The sequence below is a fragment of the Protopterus annectens genome, chromosome 6.part0, assembly GCF_019279795.1.
Source record: "Protopterus annectens isolate FY-2018-M chromosome 6.part0, PAN1.0, whole genome shotgun sequence".
In the NCBI taxonomy this organism is placed as follows: Eukaryota; Metazoa; Chordata; order Ceratodontiformes; family Protopteridae; genus Protopterus; species Protopterus annectens.
This window is the reverse complement of record NC_056737.1, coordinates 1,850,397,276-1,850,416,129: the sequence shown is the minus strand read 5'-3', so window position 1 is coordinate 1,850,416,129 and position 18,854 is coordinate 1,850,397,276. Positions and strand designations below refer to the sequence as shown.

The following is an 18,854-nucleotide window of genomic DNA, read 5'->3' as shown; positions in this document are numbered from 1 at the left end:
GAGGAGGACGGGGGCACTGATAGCACAGGATCTCCAACCGACACAAGAGCCTTCTCCATGAGTTGGAAGGCTGGTCCACCCGAGGAGGTCACACCTCGCTCAAGCAAATCAGCCTGTCGACCTGCAGTCCCTGGATGGCTGTGAACAACAGAAGTAAGTACGCCACAGCTGATATCCTGAGCAGTGACTGGAGTGACAAGTCTCTTCTGCCACAAAGGCAACTGCGGCTCCTTAGTAAGGTCAATAAAAGGAGCCATAGTGAGGGAAGTCTGTGCTACAGCAAGGGGCTTCAAAGGCAAAGAAGGAGGAGAATAGGTAGGGGTCTTTGGAGAAGGGTGTTCACCTCCGAAGGAAGAATAGGTCCTGGAGGGTTGGATAGCTCTGGCCGAAAGCAAATGATCCACAAGACACACCACATCATGTTCAGAGAGGCTTCTAGCGGATCTTATGGACATAGCTGAAGGGGAGTCAGGTCTTTCCAAGGATGAAGGAAACTCGGTGCCCACAAAGAGGTCTTTGGATGGAGCTAAAATAGGTGTCTGTACTGAGAACAACGGAGTTGTTACGGCCAGTACTACTGGTGTCTACACCAAGGAGATCATCGGTGCTGAAGGTAAGGTCTGCACCGTGGTAGTTGGCACTATGGTAGGTGCCAAAAGAGTCTGTGTGGAAAATGCAGTGGTTGGTACCGAGAGGATAGTTGGTGCTGTGTAAATTGTCGGAGTCAAAGCAGGAGAGGGTGTCTGAACAGTCATCAATGCCGTAAAGGTCTGCATCGATGAAAATGTCGGTGCCAGTAAGGAAGTCTGAACTGAACTGAGTGGCCCCTTGGTTCCGATGAGGTGTAGGGCACAATACTCGGTGCCGAAGGATTCAGAGCAGAAGATCTAGACTCCAAAAGCCTCAGGGCCGAGGAAGTCAACTCCGAACTAGAAAGTTTGGTGGTCTTAGGTTTCGCTACCTGGGGGTCCCATGCAGGAGACGACAGAAGAGACTTGGCCTTCTTATGTTCATCCCTTTTCTTATGGTAAGTAGGAGGGGTTGAAGCCTCCGACCCAGAAATAGCCTCTGTAAAGAAAGATTTAAGTAGTCCCTTTAAAATCAGTTTATTTTTCCTTTCCACCAAAGTCCTGTTAGAAAAGTTCGCACAAATCCCACAAGGTGGGTCAACAGTTAAGTGAGGCACACTCAAACAGTAAACACATAAATGTGCATCCGAAATAGGCAATTTATGCCCACAATCCACACATCTCTTAAATCCTGGACTACCTTTTTTCTCTGCCATGAAAGGTAGGAGGAAAAAAAAGAAAGGAAGGAAGAAGGTACCAACAATGGTACGAGAAATACCCGAAGGTAAAGCAACGAAAGGTTTTGCCGACAATGGTAAAGGAGTTACCTCAGAGTTAGAAGAAAGAAGGGCTAGAAAAAAACAAAAAACAAAAGAGAGTCGCTAGATGCGATAGGGTAAGAGATAACTATTTAACAAGATTTCAACTGAGAAAGGCTGTAATACGATTAGGTATTATCAAAGAAAGTTTTACTTAGCTCAAGAGAAGTGGCTTGACATGACTGAATGGCGATGCAGCAAACTAAATCTGAGGTAACAGGGAGAGGGAAATTGTGGGTAAGAGTTTAGCTCAAGAGTTTGTGGCTGTCGTGAGCTTGGAAGATGGCTGGCTCAGTTCCTAGGTCAGAACCGGTAACCCAGGCGTAAGGAATGAACGAGGATTAACAATATCAGATCTGTACTTTGCCCAACTACTGCTGCAGTAGCCTTAGCTATATAGGTAGACTACCCTAGCTTACTAAATTTGGGAGGTGGAAGGAGAAGAATCCAGAAGCTCCTTCAGAATGGTCCAAGTAAAGTCTGATCTGGAGCTAGAAAATTAATCGTGCTTGTAGTGCTTTGTAAAGTATGTACAGAGGACCAAGTACATCTTGTAGAATATTTCTAGAATCCCTTTCCAAAAAGCCATAGATGAAGCTAAGGTCCTGATAGAATTCCTGGAACAGTTTTGTTACTGTGAGTATAACAGAAGGTAACAGCCTTAGACAACCATTTGGAAATAGTTTGTTTTGACAAAGGTTGTCCTTTCTTCTTACCTTCACAAGAAATGAACAATTGATCTGAAAATGTGAAAGATTTAGTTCTGTCAAGATTGAACATGAGTTGTCTGTGGACATCCAAAGTATGGGGTATCCTTTCTCCCTCATTTTTAGGTTCAGGAAAGAAAATAAACTTGGATTCCATTTTAGGCATAAACGAAGGATTAGTTCTCAAAAGAAATCCTGTTCCTGTGGAAAGTGAGACAGGGTTGACTCACCAAACCAGCTTGCAACTCAGGTACTCTTGCAAAGGTCAGAGCAATCAGTAAAACTGTTTTCCATGTTAAGAACCTCAAGTCAGCCAACACCAAAGAGACTTCAGAGAGCACTGTATCTTTCTTACGTGGAGTCTTGACAGGGTATCATGAGAATCACAGAAACCATGAGACCCAAAATCCTGATTCATTCCCTCTCAATGACCAGAGTTTCAGTGGAAAACCATACAAATAGATCTAGTTATAGATATGTTTTTTCCTTTTTGGAAAATGCTCTTTGAACTAAGGTGTCTAGCTGACATCCCAGAAACACAATCCTGTATGAAGGAGTTAAGAAAGTTTTTTGAATATTCTCTTGAAATCCCAGTCCCAGCTTAATTAAGGCATCTCTCACCCAAGAGAGAGATTCCTGCCACTTTGAAGATGACTCTGCAAAGATAAGCAAGCTGTCTAAATATAGAAAATGTGAACATCCTGTAGCCTGCAATGAGCTGTAACTGGAGGTAGAAACTTTCTGAATGCTCTTGATGCAGTGGATAGACCAAAGGGGAAGGCAGAGAACTGATAATGTGATCCAGACCACAAAATCTTAGGAAATGTTTCAAGTTTGAATGAATAGGGATGTGACGATAAGCACCTTTTAAGTATAGTATTATCAGGAAATTTGTAACAGGTTGTGAAGTGATACCATTTTTAATTTGGGCACTATAACAAACAGGTTTAGGAAACAAAGATCAAAAACTGGTTTCCAAGCACTTTCTTTTTTGGCTCTAAGAATACCTTGAATAAAAATCTTCCTCACCTGGAAAGGAGGAACAGGTATGGTCACTTCTTGGGACAGCATGTGATGAAGAACCAGAGGAAACAAAAGAGTCTGATCTAGAGGATGAGGAATGACACCATGGAAAGGAGGAATTTCCTCCCACTGCCATCTGTAACATTGATGAATGATCTTCAGGGCCCATTTGTCTGAAACTGTTGCTAAAGAGAAAAACAGAGATTCAGACTTCTTGGCTTACAAAAGGGGCTAGAGTTTGGGGGGGGGGGGGTCACAAGGTCTCTTGAATAATCATTTAGACTTGTTGAACTGACCTTGGTTTGGTGAGGGTTTAGGCTTCTTTTTGGAGCCCCATTGCCATTTCTTCTTAAACGTCTGTTTATGTGTATTTTGCTGAGATTGTTTATTCTGCTTTTTTAAAAAACCACAAAACACGACAAACTGGTATAGGAACAAACAAAACCACGAAAACCTTGCTCCAGCAAAACAATTGAACAGTAAATAATAGTAAGAAACTGCTACAAGTAGCCAAACGGTATATTCCTTAACGCGAATTTATTAGGCAGCGTTTTCGCCTTGCTTACTAGCTTGGCTTCCTCAGAGGAAATTAAAAACAAATTTCAGAGTGCAACATAAATACAAAATCAAAAGGAAGTGATGTCATTAAGTTGCCTTTTAAAAGGCACTTACATATCAATAAATACATGTACGTATTTATAAAATGGATGATCACAATTCCATATAAATGCAAGAAAATAATATTATTATAAAAACTATATAACACTTCTTAAGAAAATTCTATTACTACTAAGATAGGTATATTTATAATGTATATGTACATACCACCTAAAGAATAAAAACCTTTTAATAAAATACTTTTAGTATTAATAATAGACAGTCACTAGGCTATTAATTCAAATTGATACAATACCAAAAGAATGTACCAAAGTAACATTGTAATCTGCCAAGGAATAAAGAACATTAAATAAAAGTGGCATCAGAATATTAGACAGCATATAAAAACTGTCAATGTGAAAAAACAAAAAACAAAAACAAAGAATATATAAAACCAATCAACGTAAATAACTTCTTAATTTTAAAACTGGCAAGATGTTACAGTTGTCGTTTAGTCCAGGAAAATGAAAAGCATCTGTCCTGAATTGCCACTCTAATTCCCTAATTTCCAACAATAATGTGGTAGGGCCTCCTCTAATCGATGGTGTCATTTGGTCAATCGCCATGAATGAAAAACTATGCCCTTGATGATCAATTAAGTGTTTAGCCAGGGCATTGTTTTCATTTCTATTATTCATGGCGTACATATGCTCATATATTCGATCACGCAATCTGTAACATCTTGCCAGTTTTAAAATTAAGAAGTTATTTACGTTGATTGGTTTTATATATTTTTTGTTTTTGTTTTTTCACATTGACAGTTTTTATATGCTGTCTAATATTCTGATGCCACTTTTATTTAATGTTCTTTATTCCTTGGCAGATTACAATGTTACTTTGGTACATTCTTTTGGTATTGTATCAATTTGAATTAATAGCCTAGTGACTGTCTATTATTAATACTAAAAGTATTTTATTAAAAGGTTTTTATTCTTTAGGTGGTATGTACATACACATTATAAATATACCTATCTTAGTAGTAATAGAATTTTCTTAAGAAGTGTTATATAGTTTTTATAATAATATTATTTTCTTGCATTTATATGGAATTGTGATCATCCATTTTATAAATACGTACATGTATTTATTGATATGTAAGTGCCTTTTAAAAGGCAACTTAATGACATCACTTCCTTTTGATTTTGTATTTATGTTGCACTCTGAAATTTGTTTTTAATTTCCTCTGAGGAAGCCAAGCTAGTAAGCAAGGCGAAAACGCTGCCTAATAAATTCGCGTTAAGGAATATACCGTTTGGCTACTTGTAGCAGTTTCTTACTGTTATTTACTGTCCAATTGTTTTGCTGGAGCAAGGTTTTCGTGGTTTTGTTTGTTCCTATTCTGCTTTTTTGCCAAAATTGAATGAGGGATTAGAAAATCCCTTAGAAAAATAGGAAAAGGAGGTCTGAAAAATCTTAGAGATTCCCTGGATCAGCTTATTCCTTTCATCACACTTTTTGATCAGTTCTGCCCTAGAGGGGCCAAAAACTAAATCCAAAAGGGAAATTAAAATCTAGTTTTTATTATCTGAAAGGTTCTGAGAATGTAGCCGTGTAAACCTCCTCAAAACAGTACCAGTGGCCATAGCCTTGGAGAAGTATCAAGAGTCATACACACACTGTAAACAATGAGTAGTGACCTGTGCAATAGAAGAAGCTAAATTATTTAAAGCAGATTTTTCCTCACAAGAGCAAACTGCAGATAAAACATTCATAGATTATAACATACATTAGTACTAGGCTAACTGCCTCTGTGGGCCATTTTAAGCCTAGCCAATTACCCCACATGAGAATCAAACCCCGCACCTTGTGTCTGTAAAGTAAATACTTTAACCATTATGCCAACCTCCCACGCTTAAAATATGTAGATACTGATCCGTCTACTTCTCGCATGCAAAGCAAGCAGTCTACCATTTGAGCTAATACGCCTACCCTCATGCTTTTACAGTTAGTCACAATAAACTTTAACACATGGTCCTGACAATTCAAAATTCTGAAAATTAAAGTTGCAGAAGTATGCACTATTTCCTTTATCCTTCAAAAAGACTAAGATTGGAATTAACTAAGTGTTTAGCAGCAGTAGGATCAACCAAAGCTATAGCTGCTGGGTCATGCTTGGGAACAGTGTGTTAAAATTAACAGACTGAGGAAATTTATACACCCTATCTGCCTTTTTATGAGTAGCTGGCAGACTATCAGGAAAACTGCTGGCAGTAATTCACACATCTTCCAAAGGAGACATAATAGGAGGAATGGGTGTAAGTTCTGGAAAATTCCTTCTGTAACAACTCATAGTATTTTCTGAGGGACTGAGAAACTTCAGAGATCTCCCAATGAAAACACTGGCACATTCTAGCAATAGTCACAGAGAAAGAGAAACCACCACATGGGAATCAGAAACTGAGATCTGCTATGAGTCTGAATTAGAAATCTGTGGAGAAAACCCTGACTCTGCCTATTCATTTTCTTCTTCAGATTCAGAATCTTGAATCTCTTCAGGAAAAAGAGGCATTCCTCTTTCTTTTACCAGAAATTACTTTACACGAAAGATCAACAACTTGAATAAACCCTGAGCCATTCCAAGTAAACTAATAGGTTCATAGGCTGGTACTAGGCTATCGGCCCTACGGCCTATACAAGCCTAGCCATAACAATTCCCTGGCTATTTCTTCCCACAGTATTTACTTCCCTGGATCCCTGGTCTAGCAGGGTGACTGACATGATCCCTGGGGTGAATTTCCTATCTCCCATCCAATCATCAAGGTTCCTTTTGAAGAGGGCCAAAGAGGCGCTCTGCTTGACATGTATGGACAGTCTATTCCAGAGTCTAGGGAGTCTCTGGGTCAGGAACCTATCCCTCCAGCATGTTTTGTTCATTGTGATGACAAGGTTTAGATCCCTGGAGCGTGTGGCTCTGAGGGATTGGGATTTCTTTAAGTGTAGCATGTCCAACAGCTCTGGGTTTGACATGGCCTTCTATGTTAAGCAGAGATCGCCTCTGAGTAGACGATATGCGGCAGACTATAGGTGGAGTTTTTTTAGATGGTCAGTATAGGGCATCTGCTTTAGGCCTGTGACTCTTTTAGGGAGGTATTTCTGTGGCCTGTCCAGTTGTTGCAGAGTCTTGAGAGGAACATACCAAATGAGGTGTTGTATTCTATAATGGGTCTAATGAGGGATGAGTACAGTGGGACAATCACTTCCTTTTTTCTGAATGAAAAGCCCTTAGTGATGTGGTGTGCCACATAGAAGGATTTCCTGACTGTTATGGCGATGTGGTTATCGAAGATGAGACACACTTTCGGTGTTTAGTGTACTGCCACCCATGTGGTATTTCACGGGTATATGTTTTTTCCCCAAAGGGGATAACTATACATTTCTTGGCAATGAGCTTGAGCCCATGGCTCTTGCACCAAGCATCTGTTTCTGTAAGGCCCTTTTGTAGAATATCCACATCATTTGGGGATTCAATAATGGCTCCCAGTTTGCAGTCATCTGCTAACTTTGTTAGCCAGAGTCCCTTAGTGTTGGCCTGTACTTCAGAGAAGTAGATGCCAAACAAGAGTGGTCCCAGGACTGAACCCTGAGGTACTCCACTTGTCACCTGTCTGGAGCTGGACTTGGAGTCTGCTACTTTTACAGTGTGGGTTCTGTCAGTAAGCCAGTTGGCAACCTATCGAGTGACGTAGGAATTAATGCCCAGCTTAGTAAGTTTATCTAAGATTCCAGAGTGGGGATGGCGTTGAAGGCCTTGGTGAGATCCAGATATGCTGTGTGGACCACCTTACCCTTGCCCACGGCTCTGGAGACTTATTCGAAGGAGTCAATCAGGTTCAGGAGACAAGATCGTCCCTTCACGAACCCAAACTGCGTAGGGTCCAGTGTCTGAAGGTTGCCAATGTCTTTGTTTATAAGTTCCATGACAAGACATTCCATGGCCTTGCAGATCAGGCTCATCAGACTGATGGGGCGGTAGTTCCCGGGATCCACGGTGTTTCCCCCCTTGTGAAGTGGGATAACAGTAGCTGTGCACCACTCAGTGGGCATGACGCCTGAGGTCAGGCTATGATTAAACATGACACTTAGTTAAGGTGCCAGTTCATTTTGTAGTTCATGTAGTACACAGCTTGGGATGTCGTCTTGTCCCATGGATGCTGTATTCTTAGCCTTGGAAAGTGCGTTTTTTACCTGTGTGGCCGTTATTACTGGAAATTGGCAATATTTCGGTATTGAGATGGGCCCTTTAGGGGGTGAGGGGGGGGGGTGAAGTTTGCACTGAATCGATCCACCAGGATATTGGCAATATCCTTGGGATCAGTATATTTAATGCCATTCTGTTGTAGCTCAGAGCAGATCTGAGCATTGCCATTTAGATTCTTGACATAGCTATAGAATGCCCTGTGGTTGTCTTTGGAATCTTTGGCAATTTTATTTTCGTAACTAGCTTTGGAGGATTTTATGAGGGATCTCAGCTTCTTACTGAGGCTGATAAGGGAGTTTTTGCATCCTGGGATTTTCCTCTTTTCTGCAACAGTTTCTTCCTTTTATTGTAAAGTTTGTTTATGACAAGGGACCACCAGATTGGCTTCCCTTTCTTGGAGGAGAGCGTCTTGGTTCTGGTGGATGTGCTCGTACAGTGCCTTAGTGTAGGATTCAGCTGTTGAACTTTCAGTTCCCATCTGCATGGGTGTCATAAGTTTGTCACTTCTGACTTGAGTAGCATGAAGTTGGCTTTGGAGAAGTTTTTTATGGAGGTTTCCTTACTGGGGGGTGGGGTGGGATGTGGATGTCAAGGGTGATTAGCTTATGGTTAGACCTGACCAACAAGGGAGTGACCATAGGTGTGGAGCATCGGTTTCCCATGTTGGTAATGAAACAGGTATAAGATATTGGAGCCCTTGGTGGGACTAAGGATTAGTTGATCCAGGGCATTAGAATTTATGAATTCCAAAAACCATTGGGCAAAGGTGTTGGTACACGAGTAGTTTTCCCAGTTAATGGCAGGGTAGTTGAAATCACCCAGTATTAGGGTGTTTGGTTGTATCTTAATATTACCTTAATATAATCCTGTCTAAGGAAACTTGAGGAGGAGTAAACATGTTTTCTGTTCCTTTTGGACACGAAAAATGGAGCCAGGTGTGTTAGTAATGGCAGGAGCAGCTTCCCTAGGGATGGACACAGCATTCTGACACAACAGGGAAGCCTTCCTTGTTCCCTCTCACAGTACAGACAAATGTGGCTCTCCCTTTCCCACGGAGAGAACTCCAAACACCGCAGAGGATGTGGATAAACCCCAGTCCATACTGGCTGTAGTTACTACACTACAGAGATCCAGGGAAAAAGATGAGTGGTCTGAAGTACAAGTGGCCACATCAGAATCTCCCACCTGTATCTGAGGCAAATTTATAGCCTGCAGTAGTGGCAAAGGCTGTTTGCTTAACTTTTCTTTTTGTGGCTGGAAAAAAGACCAAGTAGCAGACCAACAGTCTGTTCAATGGTCAAGCCAAAAATGGTGCCTCTTTCCTGGGGAAGAGGAGCAACCAATGCCAGTAAAAAGTACAAGCCATTTTTTCACAGACAAACACACTAAAGAGCACTTTAAAACACCATGTTAGCCCCAAAAAGTAAAACAAATACCTTTTAAACTGATAGGGAAAAAGAGCACTCCAATTTAATAAAGTTATTAAAGTTATTGTTCATCCTGTGGCTCACTTTTTTGTGATACATAGTGTTCCTGGATGTCAGGTGGATTCACAACAGCCATTAATGATCTTTGTCATTTAGAAGTATGATGCAGTCTCAAGACAGTCAGCTAAAACTCAAAACTCATAGCTTTAAAATAACTTTCCTCACGAGGAAAGAGAGAAAACACAAACAATATTTATGCAAACAAGCCAAAAACTCACAAAAGCAAATAAAAAATCCCAAAGGCAGTCAATGAATGTAGAAACAGCTTGAAGAACGACTGTATACAAGTACTCAAAAGGTGCAAGTACCACTTTAATACGTAAAACAATAAAAACTGGTTAGCGCTTTCGTTTCACAATGTGTAAAACTTCATCAGACCTGGTCTACAGTCATTCTTCAAGCTGTTTCTACATTCATTGACTGCCTTTGGGATTTTTTACAAACAATATTTAGAAAATGGAAGTTTTTTTTTCCCCAAAGGGAACTTTTCTGCCCAGCAAAGGAACAGCACCAAGCTGACTGGTGATCCTAAAAAGCCCTAGAGGAGCCTTAGAGGAGAGTACTCTTCGGTGACAATACAGCCCTGAAGGGCTTAGCTCCCAAACTTGCACTTTAGACAGCTTAGCGCAAGCTGCCTGACAGTTTGGCTGCAAGGATGGTGACCTGAAGCTTTGGAAGCTAGCCGGCTGTTATATCCGTGGCAGGATATAACCCATATGGCTCATACTATTGCACTATATCATGCTGACTGCTACTATAAATATATACATTCAAATGAATACTCCCTAAACTTGTTAAGACAGAGTCTTACTATACAGAGCAATGGATAAAATCAGAATGCCAGAAAGAGCACTCAGAACTCTGGCTGTGAATGCACTGTGTAGTTCTCATACACTGCTGTACCGGGTTATTTGTTTTAAGGCTTTTGTGGTGAATTTCTGTGTTGCTGTTTTCACCTTGGGCAAGTGGACATCAGTGGTACTTACATGCTATGTGGGGAGAATGCTTGAATCATATTTATCTGCACAGTCCCCTAATAAACCATACAAGAAAAGTTACAAGACAAAGTCAACTATGTTATGGGGTGATTAAAAAACTTGGACTTGTACATCAATGTGAAAAAAATAATACCGGCTATCTGATGCATGACAGTTCCATCAGATTTCAGTACCATTCCTCCTAATCAGTTCTTTGGCTAGAACACTTATTGAAGTCAAGTCTTCTAGGCATTTATATTGATAATAACCTTGCATGATCTCCATATCAATACCGGTATTGGGGAAAAGGTCTGGAATGATGTATCTAAATGCTTTTACATATATATATATATATATATATATATATATATATATATATGTGTGTGTGAGTGTGTACACACACACACACACACACACACACACACACACACACACACACATTACATACACACACACACACACACACACACACACACACACACACACACACACACACACACACACACACACACACAAACACACACACACACACACACACACACAAACACACACACACACACACACACACCTGTAGCCAGTAGAATTAAAATACATATAAACATGACATGTAATAGAATTAATTTGGCAATTGACTGGGCATTTGGCTGACGGGCCTACAGCTGTGATATATTATTAACATTTACCTACATAACATCATATACAATTAAGCAAGCTTATAAGGAGCTAATTTACTTTGTTGCCAGCCCATTCCCACCACTGTCTCACTATAAGGTCTTTAGACTGGATGGAATTCCTAAAGTAACTAAATTACATCCATCTCAGAATGGCATATAGACTGTTACAGTCCAACAAATGCCCGTCCCTAAAGAAAACCCATTTTTATACAGTATGCTACCTCAAGGAGTCCTCACTTTTCCAAACCGTCTTTAGTTCAGAGAAATATGTCATTAACCAGTCACTAGGGATTGTACATTTGCAGTTCATGTGGCTAAATGCTGGAACTTCCACTTGGACTGGCACAAACATGGACTTTGTGTGGGTATTTATGTCTTATCAACAAGCTAAATGGTCTTGTAAGTGGTGAGTTACCTGACTTGGTTTCCTTTCTGTCTTATCTTAATTCACTCCTCTGACAGGCACTATTCTCTTCTCAACTAAACCTATCCTTCCTCTCCTCTCTCTTTCTGGTCTCACATTCCTCTTCCTTCCCTCTTTCACGTCATGTCCACCCATTTACTCATCTCAGTTTTATACTGTATACAATGTAAATATGCTTTAATTTCCTGATCTGCAACATTTTACATGTCAGACTGATGTTAAACACTGTAAGATAGCATATTGCATTACTAACTTGTATTTGAACATCTCTGTACACTTTTTAGCTTTTTTTAGGTTGCAGAAGGATTTGCAGCATACGCCCATCTCACAGTTAGTCACTTGGTGTCCAAAAAGTAAAAGCACAAGAGAAGCTTGCCCAGTTCACTATTTTATTATTGCAGCTTCTTAAAATACATGTATAAATATGTAAATAAAATAAATGGTGAAGACTTTTTTTGTTAAGAAGCAATTTTCAATCTGGAAAATAAAACTACAACAAAACCTGCCCTGTATTGAAGTTTCTAAAATAAAGAAAATGAGAGAAAGAGAAACATCAAGTTCTTCTCCCCTTATCAGATGGAACACAATGAAAGAAATGAGACCCTGGGAAAGAAATACCAAGGTGTGTTCCTTTACTCCCTTACTCAAGGCAGAGAGGTGTATTGAGGATTTCCAAGATGGTGGCACATGGAGAAGCACGTTTATTTTAGCTTTCCCAGTGTGAAAACTGAAAGTCTTAAATGTCATTAACTTGGATTAAATTCAGTTACAGGCTAGCCACTACACTGCCTGGATGCCAAGAAAGAAGAAATTTGGAGACAGCACACATGAGAAAATCAACTAGAAAAGAGAAAAACAATTCTGTCTAGGAAGAACCTGCAGCTGTTCAGTAAAAAGCAGTTCAAGTTTCAGCTTTGTTCAAGATATGGCTTTCAGTGATTTAGAAGAAATGACAGAAATGACAAAATGCTGAAAAGACTACACAGGGAGGAAGCTCAAGAAATAAGGACAGATTGGGATTTTGGATGCAGACTCTTAAGGAGAACAACCAAAATCATACAGAGTATTATATTCATAAAATAGCAGGGAGTATTCTAAGAACCAAGCCAGCATGAGAATGGTGAAAAGTGATTTGGTCAGGGATACAGACAACAGATAAGAGGGGGCTGGAACTTACAGGAGAAAACTGGCAAAGGAACCAAGGTGTTGGGAGCAAATAACTAGATAGGGAAAGGTAAAAGAAAGGGAAGAGGCCAAGAATTTATCTGGAGTGCAGGTTTGAGATTGCCTTCCCTATCAAGGATTGATATCACAGTATAGGCAAAGAGAAATAAATAAGGGGCTCCAAAATGAAAGACCAGCACTAGTACCATTTTAATAGAATCTAGAACAGAAGCTGCCATTAAAAAAGGAATACTTAGTGAAGCATATAAAATATTGCATGACAATTTTTTTTTTAATTTTATTTATTTAACATTTGTTTACTGGGAAAGTCTGACTTGGAACAAAGCAAATTTTCAGCAGAGGCTTAGGGAGAAATGCTCCAGATGCATGTCTTTGTAACGTGGGAGGAAACCGGAGCACCCAGAGGAAACCCACACAAACTCAGGGAGGACATGCAGACTCCACACAGAAGGCACCCTAGCCGAGAATTCATCCGGAGAACCTCTTGCTGTGAGGCAACAACGCTACCGCTGCACCACTGCGCCGTATAAGAATCAATCAGAAGAGCTTAGAAAGGAATGGGAAGAGCGGCTGGATAAGCAATTTACAAAGAGACAATGGGGGGACATACGTACAGCTCCCAAATATGCAACAAAGTCTAGAAGATATAGGATATTTGCCTGGAAGTGTTTACATAGGTAATTTTATACCCCAAGTAGACTTGAAATAATTTTTCTTCAGGTGGAAAGCAAATGTTGGAGGTATAATGGGCAAGAAAGAGGTAGCTGGGAACATATTTTTTGGAAATGTGAAGAGCTGGCAGACTTTTGGGATTTCCTGCGGACTGCTCTGTTGGAGATGCTGGGTGACCGGATTGGACTGACTGAGGAGATGATTTTTTGAGTTACGCTACAGAATCGGAATTTCCTAAACATAGTAAAGCCTTGCTGAGTCTAATTACAGTGTCTGCCAAAAAAGCAGTTACTAGAAAATAGAAATCAAAGTCTAGTCAGACTTTACTAGAAATAGTTGCAACAACCAGATTCAAACCAATTTCGGGAACACAGAAGAAAGCGCACAAATCGTAAAATAAAAATATTTATTCTATAATAACAAATTCTAGCGCCTCGGTGTCACCACCTTCATGGAATATCAGTTCATTTCTAAAACACACTTTTATATCCTTCAACTTCTCAAGCACCAATTAATTAACTAATTATATAATTAAATACATCAAATACTTAAAGTAAACATTTCCAGTTTAGCTCATTATTTAGTCCTTTAGGAACCATTGTATTATACTTCAAAATATCAATACATTCTTTATATAATAGTTTTTGTTTCATTACTTCTTCATTATCCCACATACAATCAATTTGTTCTAAAATAGTACCTTTTAAAAGGTTAACATTGCCTTGATGGCAATGTTTAAAATGCAGGAAAATCATTTTGTCTTCCCTCTGATGTTTAACATCTCTAAAATGTTCCATAAATCTAGTGCAAAACATCCGTTTTGTTTACATAAAATAACTTACAAGAGCAAAACAAAGTATATATAACACCTTTACTTTCACATGAATACATGCCTCTAACATCAAATTTACAATCATTAATATATTCAACCTTCTCCATAATATAGGTGCAAATTTTACATCTTCCACATTTCACAATACCAATGTTATTCAGTGGTCTAGCGGGATTGAATGTTGGCATACTAAAATTTCCATGAACCAACATATTTCTTAAACTTTTACCTTTAATAAACGAGAAGAGAGGTTGGTTAGGTAAAATAATAGATAAACATTTATCTTGCGTTAAAAATTTCCAGTTATGTTTGATTAATTTAACTAATTCATCACTTCTAATATTATATGTAGAAACAAAATACACCGGATCAATTTTACTATTTTTTTGGATGTTATAAACACAATTCTCCTGTATAGCCCCTTCATTTCTCACTTTTTATACTTAGATCTCCCAAAACTTTATCAACTGCCATACCTACATTCACTGGATCATATCCACTTCGTATGAACATCTTAGTAGTTGTTTTTATTTCCCGTTGTAAATAATCCTTATCTGAACAAATTCTGGACAACCTCAAGATTTCCCCATATGGGAGAGCTTTAATAACATGTGGAGCGTGGCAGCTAGAAGCAGGCAAATACTGTGTACCATCCATAAACTTCCTATGTATTCTGCTCACCACTTCCCCAGTTGTTTTGATTTCCAGAATCATACCTAAATACACTACTTTAGTACCTTGTTGTAATCCATCAAAACTTAATTCATATGGGTTTTTATGCAACTGTGATGTAAAATCTTCAATTTCATTGGAACCACCTTCACAAATAAAAATGTAATTGTCAATAAACCTATAATATGATTTTTACATACCTCTTCACAAACTGTTGTTGATATAAGAAAGTGTCTTCAAAAATGACATAAAAATATTGGCATACATGGGAGCAAATGGTGCTCCCATGGCAGTGCCTTGTTTTTCCCTATATAACTGTTTATTAAAACAAAAAAAAAATATTTTTCAAACAACATTCTACTAATTCAGTATCAAAATGAGACAAAGGACCATCTCCCAAAACATGAATAATAGCTTTTAAGCTGTCTATATGTTTGATTGACATATAAAAACTTTTAACATCAATTACTAGCCAGTAGTTGTTATCTTTCCATTTAACTGTAGAAATTTTTTCCAAAAAATCAAAACTATCTTGAATATATGCTAAAGCCTTTTGTGCATGAGGTGGTAGCAACTTATGTAAAATCAAACCCATATTATGTAAAAAATATTTACAAGCTGAAATAATGGGCCTGCCAGGAGGGTTATACATATCGTTATGTATTTTTGGTAAACAAAAAAATATAGCCATTTCACACTGTTTGTTAGAAAGTTTGTCTTTAAAATCATTATCTGTAAAATACCCTAATCTAATGCCCTTGTTTATCAATTTATGATATTCTTTTAGAGATGACTCATACTTTTTTATATTACTTATTTCATAAACATCCCTATTGTTAAGGTGTTCCATACACATATTTAAATATTGAACTGTATTCATTATAACAATTTTATTGCCCTTGTCTAGAAATAGTGACTATAGTAACAGAGATTAAAAACAACTGGAATTTGGATCTTTAGAAAAGGGAAGGAGCAGCTGCGGTGGTGGTGCTGCTGTAGCATTGTCGCCTCACAGTATGACGCTGTCCAGTTCGATTCTCAGCTAGAGCGTCTTCTGCGTGGAGACATGCGTGAATGGGTGTACCTTCGTTGAAGGTTGTGCGTCAGGCCTGGCAAGCTGGTACATAAAACTTAACTGCTAATCATTAGCGGACCGGAGTTCCGCTGTGGCGACCCCTAACCGGGAAAAGCCGAAAGACACAAACAAACAAGACACAAACAAAGAAAAGGGAAGGAGCAAACTACATAGGAAAAAATGGGATCTGTGGGGACAACATATACAGAGCAGGAATGAGGTTTAAGAGGCAGGATTGGAATGATCTATATAGGTAAAGCTTAACTGGCAATGACTGGATGGTTTACAAGTGATGTACAGTGTTTACAGTTGTGTGTCTGTGATGTAAACTGCAACTAAAGTGATATTTTGTATACTTTTCATTTATATAAATGTAAGATTGCCTTTATCATATGTGTAAATTTAATAAATACGTTTGGAAAAAAAATGCTGGAAAGACTAAAAAAAAAAAAAAAAAAATCTAAATAGCCATTCAGACGAGGTGATAAAAATTCAGAAATCAGAGGTAGAAAGCAAGCTGCTTCAAAAACACTAGAGTTAGAAGACGGAGCCACACAGAGAAAACGTGATATTTTCTGCTATACTAGAGAAATTGGAAGGAATAGACTGTATTAAATTTTATGAAAGTACAAATAAGCAACTGGTATTCCACAGCCAGGTATGTCGACTGATAGGGTATGTTGTATGTAAGCTACAAATTTGGACATAAGAAAGCAGCCAACTCGTACATTAGTAAAGATTCTGTCGTATCAGCAAAAAGAGCTGCTCTTGACAAAACTACTGCAAAAAGCAAAAGTATTAAAACAGGGACTGCAGAATGTTTATGGAAAATGATTAGTCACGCTAAACCAGACTGAAGAGAATCAAGGTTATCCCTGCAATCAGGTGATGTCGAGAGACAGGTGTAAGATTCACGCTGCTATATCCAGCAGTCTTCAGAATATGTTTTTTCTTCTGGAGGAACAGCATTTTTGGAAGCAGAACAAGCTAATGGAGCAGGGGGCTTAGTCCAAAAGAGTGAGCCAGCAAGCTAAAACTATGACAAATCCCACAGAGAGAATTTGCAAGTGAAATCTTTACTGTTGTTCCAAGAGAAGATGTAAGAGTGACATTATATAAAAAAAAAAAAAAACAGAAGCTAACTAGAAGAATCTGGAGCACCTTGGACTTGAAAGAGCAGCTGGTCTTGGGATGTTGACATGAAGAAAAGATCACAAGCAATAAAGTGAAATTAGTGAATACATGGGAAAACTATTGAAATTAGTGAATACATGGGAAAACTATAAAGTGTCATTCCCGTTACATGCAGTTTAAACACAAAAAAACTGTGGTTCTGTACGAAGAAATGACTAGAAAAGAATGGAATGTTTGCTGACTGTGTTAAACTGGTAGGAGGACTATAAATACAACACACAGAATACTGAAACACTTCAGCTCTGACCATATAAGCAGGAGTGTGGATTTACTTCTAAATGCTGGAAATGCACTACCACCAAACTGATTATCTGTCAGTTGCACACCCTAATACCTTGCACTCTGGGTGGCTGCCCCCTTCACACTGCCCTAGCTCTGCCTCTGTGAAGAAGTAACTATAAGTAAAACAATGTTGCTCATATTAATATCTGTATAATACATTTTTTAGTATGCAGAGACATTTGAAATGTGACATGAATATGATCAGTGCTGTCTATGCTAGTGACATTAAAGTAAGCAAATGCTTTTTTCTTAACTGTACTATATCCAGGCTTTATCCTGTAACAAGGTAAGAAAGGCTGGAGATAAGTAATATAATGCTGCTATCGCGGGCTGCTATGGGGATGTAAAAGTATACTGACCATACTAGTGTGTATTAAAATATACATCTCCCTGTTTTGTACAGACTTATACTCTTAGTCAAAGCTACAAGGAGTTTTCTTAAAAGAAAACAGGCTAAACAGCAAGAAAAGGTGAAAAACAGCAGTTCTTTCTGTATTTGCAAATTTATTAAAGGACAAGCAGCTCAATGAAAATAAATGCTGTTTGAAGCTACTGGAAGTGAATTATTTTAAGGTTAAAAGTTTAAAGCTTACCAAGAGTGTACAAGCTGTTTTTCACATCTAGGATGGGGGGACAGATATAAAACAAGCACAGATAGTGCCTGTGTAAGTGAGAAAGTACAGTTACATAAGTTGCACTTACTTTATAAGTGTAGATGTATGAATTCCTCACTGCTGCTGCAGCCTTTAGGCTATCTGGACAGGGAGACAGCTAATATATCTTTATGCTATGTCATATCTTTATGCTATGTTATCATCTACCATGTCCCTATGCAAAAATGATTTTGTTCTGTCAAGGTAGTGCCTAAACTGCCTATGTATGCCCAGAGATTGCAGAATCCTTTCTCCCCATTTTTTTAGATTCTGGATAGAAAACTGGGAGACTGATCGCTTGATTCAAAGTAAACCCTGAAACTAATCTGGCAGAAAGAAGGGGTTTGTTCTTAATGTAAACCTATCTCTGTGGTATATTGGGTAAGATTCATCAACCATGAGACCTTGCAACTCAGATACTCTACTTGCAGATGTCAGAGCAAAGATGAATGCAGATTTCCAGGTCAAGAACCTTAAATCAGCCTGAACAGCAGGTTCAAATGGTGAGACAGTCAACTTTACCAGCTCAAATGTGAAATCCCAAGGAGAAGCAACCAGTTTGTAAGAAGGTTTGAGGTATAAAACTCCTTTCAGAAACTGTTTTATCAGAAAGAAGAAAGAGGAGAATCCAGGGGCAGACATGTTGAAATGATGGCAAGATGAATTTTTATAGAGCAATAAGAGAGGCCAAAGGATACCAGAATATTTGAGCACCAGTGATACAAAATCGCTGGTGGTCCCCAGGTTATTGGCTA

General features: G+C 38.8%; 1 protein-coding gene across 4 annotated transcripts in view; it reads right to left on the bottom strand.

Annotated features, from left to right (window-relative positions):
• Nucleotides 1–18,854, bottom strand: part of MYO1B (myosin IB) — a 2,891,345-nt gene that overhangs the window by 83,784 nt on the left and 2,788,707 nt on the right. The gene's annotated exons all lie outside the window — the stretch shown is intronic.